Source organism: Glycine soja, chromosome 7 (genome assembly GCF_004193775.1).
Source record: "Glycine soja cultivar W05 chromosome 7, ASM419377v2, whole genome shotgun sequence".
Taxonomy (NCBI): Eukaryota; Viridiplantae; Streptophyta; class Magnoliopsida; order Fabales; family Fabaceae; genus Glycine; species Glycine soja.
The window spans coordinates 21,172,997-21,184,468 of record NC_041008.1 but is presented as its reverse complement, the minus strand read 5'-3'; the positions used below and the strand labels follow the sequence as shown (position 1 = coordinate 21,184,468).

At 33.7% G+C, this 11,472-nt stretch overlaps 1 pseudogene; it reads right to left on the bottom strand.

The window, feature by feature from the left end:
* Nucleotides 1-2,787: 2,787 nt before the first annotated feature.
* LOC114420513 lies at nucleotides 2,788-7,468 on the bottom strand (annotated as a pseudogene).
* Between the last annotated feature and the right edge of the window lie 4,004 nt (nucleotides 7,469-11,472).

Below are 11,472 nucleotides of genomic sequence, written 5' to 3'. Positions count from 1 at the left end.
CTTTTTCTTAAAATAACATTTAAGTAACCGTTATTTGTTGTCTATTACATGTTGGTTACCATAGACAAGTAGATGAATATTATGGATATGAGATATGTCATTGCTTTATGATACAACATGATCGTTGTTTCTCTTTCACAACAACAAAACATGACATTTTTTCCTCTTAGAAGTCAACCACCACCAGATTCTTTTATGCATCGCGTAATATGCATTGGTCATGTGTATGAGAATCATTTTGTAATGTAATTGCATAATTATGATGTTAGTATAAATGTTGACAATGTAGTTGGTTATCTTACATTGAATTTGTTTGTTGTTATGTAACAGGTTTTTTTACGAGACCATTGTCCTTTACCACCATTGGTGTTGTTGTGGAATACACATTACCATTATCAGGCAAAGTAGTGGCCCACCCCATACATAGGTAGAATGCAGCGTTATACAAATTTGTCTAGGCTGAAAATCGAATTTGTTGATTTAGGTGAAGAATGAACATAAAATATATTATTTCCAATGATGTTTCTGTAAATAATTATTTTGTTGACATTCATAATTTTGTTGACATTTCTGTAAATAATAATTTATTTCCACTAATTATTTTAAAAAGTTAGGACATAATTAAGTACTTTGAAAATAATAAAGCTACGGTTTCATTAGCTAATGGATACAAATTTAAACATTACATTAACTTACAACATAGTTGAAACAAACATAAAATGCATTGAAAACTACAATTAACTAATACTAATTTTGCATTCAATCATGTTGCGACCGAGACACGTCGTCTTCCGTTTTGATTACTGGTTTACTAAAAACAACTAAAATTTCTATTGGACCAAATTGTTTCCACTAGTTAGACTGTACTAAGACCTTCAGCATGTCATTGTCAGTTTTCAGCTCAATAATTTCAAATTTGATAACTTTTTATGAATACTCAGAATGACCTAGCTGTCAAAAAAATAATCGTCTTACCATTTGTGATTCATGAATACCATAAGAGGGAATCCCTTGAGGTGTAACTTGCTTGATCACATCCTTCAGTCCATCGATGCTACATCCCAAAGTAATGTCAAATCTTTTTGGATTTTTTCTTGTGAACGAGTAACCCACAAAGTCGTGTTGGCATGACATGTTCCACCTCCCGTTGTAATATAGTAGGACATCATGAGTAGGAGTCATAGTGACTTAAAGTAAGTTTAATATACCATCTGGTGTTATACCAATGGTACATAATAACTTAATCGAACCAACACACGAGTATTGATCATTACACATTAACATTGTGTTAACACCATCATCTTTTTTCAATTGCATAGATTGAAAGGCAAATTGGTTACCTGCATCTACGAATGGCTGTCGGTAGTAAATCTCTTTCAAACATTGATCATTGGTTAGTTGAAGGGTATTGTGCATTCTGCTTTTGATCATTTCAAAACCACAATAATTAGGTACTTTAATGGGTATCATAGTGGAACTTTGGAAATAAACACTAGATTCGTTGTGAATAATTGATCCATTCAGAAAAATAAAAGCTAATTTGGAGTTGACAATGGTCTGTCTTCTTGTTTCTCCAAAAATGCCATAGTTTCTTGTAAAATTTGGTTTCTAAAGGTAGATTGGGTGAGAATGTGTGATTGTTGAGAGTGTTGGTGTAGTATATATAGATGTTGTTCAATGAGACTCTTTGTGTTATTTTTTTTTTAAATAGACGCATGCCACTTCCTATGTGCTGTCAAGTACACCATTGTTATGTCATGCTTTAATTTTGTATCAGACATGCATTGTTACTATTAGACATGCATTGTTACAATTTAAAAAATAATTCACAACTATATATTTTGAGTTAAAAAAATAACAAAAAAAAAAACAAAAAAAAACCCATACGGATCAACAATTTATATAGGTTTTTTTTTCTAGAAAAATGTGATTTTTTTTGCCATTAATTCAATTCAAACAACAACAAAGCAACACATTCATTCAATACAAGGAAGCAATACATTGATTCAATACATTCTTACAACCAAAATAGTGAATCAAGCAAAACAGGAAACAAAGGATAACTTACCTGAAAGAAGATGAACCCAACAAGAAGAAGCACCAACGAAGAACAGGTATGGAAGCAACCAACAACAAGCAGTAGTGAAGAAGAAGAAGAATAGAGAACCATCTTAGAATGTTTTTTTTGTTAAAAATGTAAAAAATTGACTTTTAAAGATGATTCCTAGGCATTTCTAAGATGGTATAGCTAAACACTGTCTTAGAATGTCTTTTTTTTTTTTGTTAAAAAAATGTAAAAATTTGACTTTTAAAAATGGTTCCGTGGAAAACCCTCTTAGAAAAGATTTTTTTAAACTAATTATTTGTTTTGTTTTACATAATTTTTTTAAAATTTTGAAGTCAAATTAGACCATGTTCTAAACCTACATAATTCCAATCTAGTAGTATATAATTGTTTAAAATAAATAAACATATGGCACTAAAAACCAAACTTAAAAATTATAGAGACCAAAAACATAATTATAAAGATTAGAGTGACAAAAAATATATTAGAATCAAATACATATAAGTGTAGTTTCATTACACCAATCCAAATACAATATGCCCTCCAAGGGTTAAATATCTTCAGTGGGTGTCTTCTCATCAAAATTTCATCACGCCAAAATTTATGAAGTTTAATTGGTGACAAATCACATTCTAACTAAATCATCTAGAGTCCTACACAACTTTTTTATACTTGATAGACTATGTTCAATTCAACTATGGAATCATACTATCCTCAAGGAGCTACAACCACAATCTTGCCTGAACAGGTACCAAACCGAACAAAGTAACCATTTCCCTGCAAAGCAAGAAATTTAGATGTTATCATAATATTTCAAGTTTTAGAACTAATAGATGAGAAAGATGAAGAACTGTATCATGAATATAAAAGTTTCAATGTGATGAACAACTAAAAAAAGTGACTACCATAAATTTGGAAATTGACAACTATTACAATTTGTAGTTCTTTGTAATATTTTTTTCTCTATAGAATCGCTCAAACCAATACCAGTCATAAATTTGGAAATTGACAACTATTTTGGTTTGTTTGTACTCTCTAGTTACAACGGCTATTAATAAAAGCATTAAAAGACACCTTGTACACAAAATACATTGATTACATCCAAATCTTATTCTGCAAGTTGGGTCAACTACATGAATTAATGGTTACCATTGGGCTCAACGAAACCAAAATTTTCACTCTAACCATAATTATCATTTAGGGCAACTGAGCACAGTCTTGTATAATACACACTACTCAAATTTAGTAATTACTCATTTTGTACCATCAACTAAGCTAGTTGTATCATTTGTAATACTAGACTAAAGTATTTAAACTATCAACATTTGTGCATTTTATTAGTATCAATTTAGGAGTAGATACCATACTGGAAACACATAGCACTCATCCAAAAGCACCATGAAATATGTATGGAGTGTCACTTAGTGTATGAAACTATAGGTTGCAAAGCTGCAACAGGGGTCTCAAAGCCTCAGACTATACTAAAACCCATGATAATAAAAGAAACAATTGCAAAGAAAAATGGTTGAGTAATGAATATATAGGCTTCAATAAACTATTATATCAAGTTGATTCCTCACTTTAACTGTTGTCTAGACAACAAGTACAACAAGTAAAAACTTGACATTTGACAATATTAATAAAAAAATTCATTTGATAAAGCACATACATCAAATTAGAATTTATAAGTTAATTTCTATTCCTAGTTTCATCAACGTGAGGACATACCTTGGGTTAGGATTGCTTCTCATAACCTTTTGGCCATACTTACGCCAGCAGTACCCATCATCCAATATGTCAACCTCACTCAAAGTTAGTACAACAACCCGTGGTTCCCAGATAGGCTTAACTACTAGAGTGATGTCAACATCAAGTTTCATTTTTCTGCTTAAAAAAAACTCAATAGCAGTAAGTGAGTACACATGCTGATGAAAATTTAGAGCTTCAACCAAATTGTCATACCTTCGCTTTGAGAAGGGATCGCCATCATCAACCTCTTCATTAGTCCTGTTTGACACAAACCTGGCACCGTCTAAACCATCATCATTTGTTGCTACAGGTGATGACTCTAGAGTACTGTTGGGCTAAGCAGCATGAGACACCTGACCATACATAGCGAATGCTTTGTCTACAATTCAAGAATTAGAAGAAAAAGAAAGCCAATTTATTTTGTTTGCACTAAGTAATAATAAAATGGAAGCTAAGATAGATGGTTGGTATTACCATCTCGGCCAGCCATAGAAGCCTTATCAGATCTCTCCTTAAATAGACATAATAGTACTTGTAGAGTATTAGTAGCTTGGTTGAGGTTTAGAATGATCATGTGTTCCCTTGTAAACTATATTAGTGATTTGACCATCATGAGAGCGCTCAAAAAGTTTTTTCACTTCACAGTTAGGATGTGTACATTTGTAATAAAGGAAATTCACTTCCTTTAACAAGATTTTGCTTGTATTTTTGCTAATTGTATCCATCATCAGATGTTTTCTCAGCTGCAACTGAAAGTCCATTACCTCTAACCTCAACCTGCGATGCTTGAAGCACAATAACTGCTTTGCCTTTGTGGTTAATGTCATCCAAATCAACATCAACAGGAGCACTAGCACTAGAACTAACCTTTTGTATAGGTGATGATAGGATTAATTCAATAGAAGGAACTGCTATCTCACTTTCAACTAATTAATCTGACAACAAGAGCAGTTGATTTAAAAGCAATCCAAAACTAACATGAAATGCAAGAGAAGGTCCTCTAATAAATCATATTCTTTGTTTTTTTATATATATTAGCCATTAATTTTCTCATCAAAAATTGAAATTTCTAATTTTAGTCCAAGTCCAACTGCAAGAGAGGTTCAACTCCTCTAAAGGGATTTCTCATAAAAAATTGAAATTACTAACTTTAGTCCAAGTTTAGGTGCAAGAGGGATTCAACTCCTTTAAAGTGAGGGGCAACTTACTTTAGATAGTAATGTGAGTAATTTTTGTTATTGATAAGAAAATCAACAGTTGATGTTATCTGCATTTGCATAACAGATCATGCATGTGTTGCTATATCAACTATTGATTTTCTCATCATTGACTAAAATTACTCACTTTACCCTTACCCACTCTAAAGAATCAATCCAAGCGCAAGAGGGAAACATGAAAAATACAGAAGACAAGATTCCTAACAATTACAAATGTAAATTAGTACTTAGAGTGTGAAAGAACAAGTGTAGAACTAATAGTACACACTAACCTCCACAAAGCAATCATGAAAAAACAAGCAAAGGAGCTTCCCGGGAATTGAAGGATCAAAAGAAGATGAACTGACTGTGTTTCTCACAGTGAACTTTGTTGTGGGGCATGAAGCTGCATAGAAGTTGAAAACTAGGCTACCTGAAATAGAATTAGCAAAATGGAAGATGATAAAAAGACAAGAAACTGTTATTGTAAAAGGAAAGACCATTGCTCCTTTCTCCATAGAACCAAGTTCTAGTCTTTTTTAGTAAGGCCTCAATGTTTGCAGTTTGAAGAATAATCTCTCAGTCACATGCTAATGATAGAGAATAGAGATACATACAATAAAGTGTGACCAGGAAATACACCAAATTCAAAGCTATATTTTTGTGGTTGGATGAAGTCAGCGGCATGACATAAATATAAAGGTTATGGTCATGCATTATCCCAGTTCTTAACCATTTAAGATGCTTCCTAGTATCTATCTAAAAAATAGTGAATACTATTACATTACATCAATAATAGAATTGAATAGTTATTTCTGAGAAAAAGTCTGCAAATTACACTTGGATGTAACACTAATACTACGTAGGCTATAAAACATGACCATTTGTAACAGAGGTATGTTATGTGATTCCTATTTGGATTTTTCTAGTACATATCTTGGAGGATGGGATAATGAAGACTTGATGCCTATATTTGCATGTTTCTTGTTTGTGACTGAAGCCATGACTATCTCTATATATAGATTAAGAGATGGCCTTGGAAAACCATCAGACACATAAATAATAATTGATGAAGAGATATCTAAGAAATGGGGTCTAGCTAGAGGCACAGGTGAGATGGATCACATAGAACTGTCTTTGATTTATTTTATCAAAAGACAAAGAAAATATGTGTGGCTGAATGCCCCAATTTTTTTATGAACAAGCAAGACGGTACCCACTTCAAAATTGAAACCAGAGAAATGTGTACAGTTCTACACTAAAAGGTTATTTAGCATTATCATATAGCTGGCTTGTTTATTGTGTTCCAGACACAGTCGAGACATCTCATGTGTACTACAAGTAATGTGATCGACCAGAAGGAAATTGATAACTAGTCTACCTTTAACTTAAGCTAATATATAAGGCTATGAAATTTTCGACACATCACTACAGTCTTTTTAAAATTGTTTAGTAAATCGAAATAACCTTTATGAATTGTAGGAGTGAGAAACTCGGAATAGTCAATACTATGAATCACGATCCCTTGTCTCTTGGTTGGTTCACAAGATGAAGATTGTTGTTACTTCTCCTTCATTTTACGGTGCAATATTACTTTAGTTGTTAGGTGTTATCGTAAAAAAATGGTTTTATATATAATCAAGCTATTAGGTGGAATAATTCTTTTGGAGATATTGACCAAACTTGATACTGTCACGACTTACTCTAAAGCCATGACCAATGCACACGCTAACTCAAATGACCATTAGTTTGACAAGCCTACAGATCAAACTGAACTAGGAATGCATACTCCAACAAATAAAAAAGTTTAATTAAAATTCAATAGAGTTTTCCTTGTATCTCCAACATTTTATTATTCAAATTTAATTACTGCCATGAATTCTAAAATAAGCAATCAGTCCAACATTGTGGAGTTCAAAGGTGCTTTTGTGTTTGGTGTTACATGTGCAAAGAGGCAAACATTTGTTATCTTTCCAGTGAACATAAAAAAAAATAATGAAAGAATAAACATAAATAGTGAAATGAGAAAGTTCACAAAGCCTAATTGTAGATCTACTTGAAATTTTTCTATATAAAATACTGGGATTGAATAATTCAATTGGGAAGTGACAAATGCAGTTATGGAGTTATAGGTGGCTTTTGATGCTTTATTGCATTACATTACATGCTAAGTACATACAATTATCAAACATCTCCATGTATTTGAGTGAAAAAGATAGATGAGCATATGAACTCAACTTTGTGTTCTCTCTGTATGCATCTATATTGAAAACTTGAAATAAGAGGTTTGTTGTTCATGGTCATTTTATTAAACTTGAACAACATTGTCTTTCATATAAAATATTTATGCACACTACTGAGGGAGATTCATACCTTCTAATGATGAAAGCACAATGGTGGAGGGGTACGGTTCACTGATCGACTTGGACGGTGGCACGATGTTTTCTAACAACACCATGGTGATGAATGGACCATGGCGGCGATGAAACCACCACCATGATGCGGCGCACAGAGCTAAAGGGATGACACAAGCAACAAAGGTAAAGGGACAACAGTGTGTGAGACTAGCTAGGGTGCTCAAGTGGACTCGACACTCACCACTTTCAATTTTTACATTGAATACAATGACGATTATCCAAACCCGTCTTTAAAGACGACCTATCTATGATGGTTTTGACAAAAATCATCATCGTATTGAAAGTGTTTATGACATATTTGCATAAAATCGTCGTTAAGGTGTCCAATAATTAGATAATTGCCACCGGCCATTTGTTAACTATAGTTGTGGTACAACTGTGATAAGTGCCATATTTAAGTTATTTTTGGGATTAAACTGTTAGCACTTATCTTTCAATTGTAATAGTTTTCTTATATACTTCCCTTAAATCTAGTTGTTTTATATATATTGTACATTTACTAATGTTTTTGTTTAAATATGAAAGATTCATCCATGATTCTTAGGTTTCGATGGTTGTTTGTTGGATCTAGAAACCAAGATAAAAGGAAGGGTAAAATGGTCATTTTGCCAAGATTTTAGAAAACCATTCGCTCAAGCCAGCAACTAGCTCGACTGGACGAGTGAGTACCTTCAGCATTAAGAAAAAACCTCACCTAGGCGAGTTGGTCTGTGCCTCTTGGCTCAAATTCTATATAAACCATGCAAACCAAAGGAAGAACATAGACCAAAGGCATCATAGAAGTAGAGAAAAAGCACAAAGACATGAGAGAGAAAGGAGAAAGGAAGTGGTGTTATGTTGCAAAGTTGTAACCGTGGATCTCATCCTTCGTCATTTCTCTTATTGATCTTGTGCTCTACGCAATGATCGACTAGTTTCTCCAAATGATTGGATGTAATCTTCATACCCTTATGTATCTCTTTTGATATTTTATATATGTATGAATCTTTTCTACTCATTACTGGTGATTTCATTCTGTTTGTAATGCTTGATTCTATTTGATCACTAGTTTCATGAAATTGGATTTTAAGTTTGACTAGAAAGTACTCCTAGAATTTGAACTAAATGAATTTACCCTTTACATTATGTTGCTAGGAATAAAACATAACATTTTGATTGCAAATAGTACGAGGTTATAATTGTAATGCTGAGATGTTTATTTCATCTACGAGGGATCAATATTCGGTAAATATTCTTATGATTCTTGAGTGCGAGGGATCAATTCATGGTAATTTAATGTGTGCATCAATAATGTTAGAAAATGATTCATATATGTTAATCTTATTAGGATACTAAGGGTATGTACAATGAAATTTAATCCTACATTTTTCTTGAATTAATTATTGTTTTTGTAATTTTACATATTTCCGACACACTTAATTTTGTTATTTCCGTTATTCCGTTACTTTAGTTATTTTTTGTTAGTTAGACAAAACCATGATATTTCGATTGAATTTGTACATAACTATTAAACTGATAACCTTTATCCGAAGGAATTGAGTAACTTAAGTCCCTGTGGAGATGATCTCTTTTTATAAATTTGTAGTTTGCGGCGACATCAGTATGCTTGCCAACAGTCATAACAAGTTTTTGATGTTGTTGTCGGGGACTTAAGTCACCCACTCAGTTCTTTCAGATTTAAATTTTCAGTTAGATAAGCTATTTTCCTTACTTTTGTATTTGTTTCTTTTATTTTTGATTTCGTATAAATTGTTGGATCGAGTGGCCTCTAAATAATTAAGAAGGGGGGGTTGAATTAATTATTCCTAAACCTTTACTAATTAAAAATTTACTCTTCTAAGGCTTTTACTATGTTGTTAAGAGAATGAGGAGTAGAAGAGAAACTTAACAGAAAGTAAAAGTGGAAATTAAATGCACAACGGAACGTAAAAGAGTAGGAAAGAAGGAGACAAACACACAAGAGTTTTTATATTGGTTCGGCAACAACCCGTGCCTACATCCAGTCCCCAAGCGACCTGTGGTCCTTGAGATTTCTTTCAACCTTGTAAAAATCCTTTTACAAGCAAAGATCCACAAGGGATGTACCCTCCCTTGTTCTCTTTGAAACCCTAGTGGATGTACCCTCCACTAGAACTGATCCACAAGAGATGTACCCTCTCTTGTTCTCAGTCAAACCCAATGTCGCAACCTACCCTTCGGCGGGAGGGCGACGCGTGACTCGCGGGATGCGTGTTCCACGAAAGGAATACGCGCGGAGTCGCCACCAACGTTTATTTGAGGAAAACATCGGAAAAACCGGAAAAGACGCGATCTACGAACTTTTAAGTGAAAGGTTCGGGAGTTGTATTTACGTGCGGGGAAGGTATTAGCACCCCACACGTCCGTCACAAGGGACGACAGCCTTTAATCGAATGTGCAAACATGACTTTGATTTTTACGTTCCCTTTTATGTCCTTATATCCTTTATACCCTTTTTATATTTTTTCTCTTTTTGTGGTCGACAAGGGTGTTTCCCTTTGCTCCTACGTATTCCTCAATTGGGATGAGAAAATCAGACCTACGTAGTTCTTTCGGAACAAAGTGTTTGGTTTAAGTTTTTTTTTGTCTTTTTTGCAAAATATGTTTTTTATTTGAACAAAAGGTCATTTAAGGTGTTGGACCATTAAACGGTCTTTTGATTTTGAAAGGAGAGAAACGTTAAGGCATTGGACCATTAACGATCTCTTGTTTTTGAAAGGAGAGAAACGTTAAGGCATTTGGACCATTAACGATCTCTTGGGGTGGTCGACAAAAGCGGGGCTTTTGCTCCTACGTATCCTCAATTGCGATGAGGAAATCAGACCTACGTAGTTCTTGCAAAAGCGGTAAAGTCACATGTTGATTTTATGCTTTTGAACGGTCCATGTTAACCGATAAAAGCAAAGAGGACCGTTTAAGGCGTTGGACCTTAAAACGGTTTTTAGTGATTTTTCGGAAAAAAACTTGATTTGTGAGTTGATTTTAGTCTTAGTTTCACTTTGGTTATTAATCAATTCATTCAAGGAAACTTCCAAAGAAAAACGTCCGATTGATTTTTTTTATTATTTTATTCAAAGATATTTTGATTATTTTATTATTATTTTTCAAGATATTTTGATTATTTTATTATTATTTTACTTTTTTTGGTTTAACCGAGGTTATAGCGTGAACGATCGGTTAGATTTCGTTTTAACAGTGATTAAACGAGATTACAACACAAATGATCGGTTGAAATTCATTTTATCATTTATTAGACGAGAAAACGGCTTAAATAAATGGTTAAAGCACGTTAAAAACGGAAGAAAAGAAAACTGAAAGTAAACGAAATTAAAGTGAAAGTACACAAAACAAGAAATGAATTGAAAGTCTCGGATTCGAAAACTTACCCGTTGAAGAACGAAGAACGAACGAAGAACGGATGAAGAACGGTGAAGAACGACGAAGAACGATGAAGAATTTCCACAGAATCGCTTACGGAAGCGTTACGGAAGTACTTCGACTTGATTTTTCTTCACGAAAACGTGTTTTTGCCCAAAATAGCCGAAACGCATACCCAAAGGGGTCTTGAACATTTTGAAACAGCTCCCCCCTCCCCTATTTATAGAAAAAAAGGGAGGTGCTTGCCGCCCAAAGACTTAATGAAGAAGATTTCTAAGCGCACTGAATTACTAAGTTCACCCCCCTTTTCGTATTTTACGGAAAAGTTACGGAAGCCTTACGGAACTGTTTTCGAATTTGATTTTCATCTTTTTTCTCTTCCCTTTCACCAATGTTAAGTGGAATATGCTTACCCAAGGTTTTCGGAAATTTTACGGAAGTACTACGGAAGCCGCGGAAGCCCCGAAAACCATTTTTCAAAAACGTGGAGGAGCTTGCCGCCCAGTTGCTTCCTCCTTAAGCAACCCAACTTCCAAAATGCTCTGGAAGGGCCTAGATTTGAATTGCTATTTACACCCCTATCTTGATAAGTTCACCCCCTTACCTTTTTTGGTGATTCTTTTTTCGTAAAGTTACGGAAACTTACGAA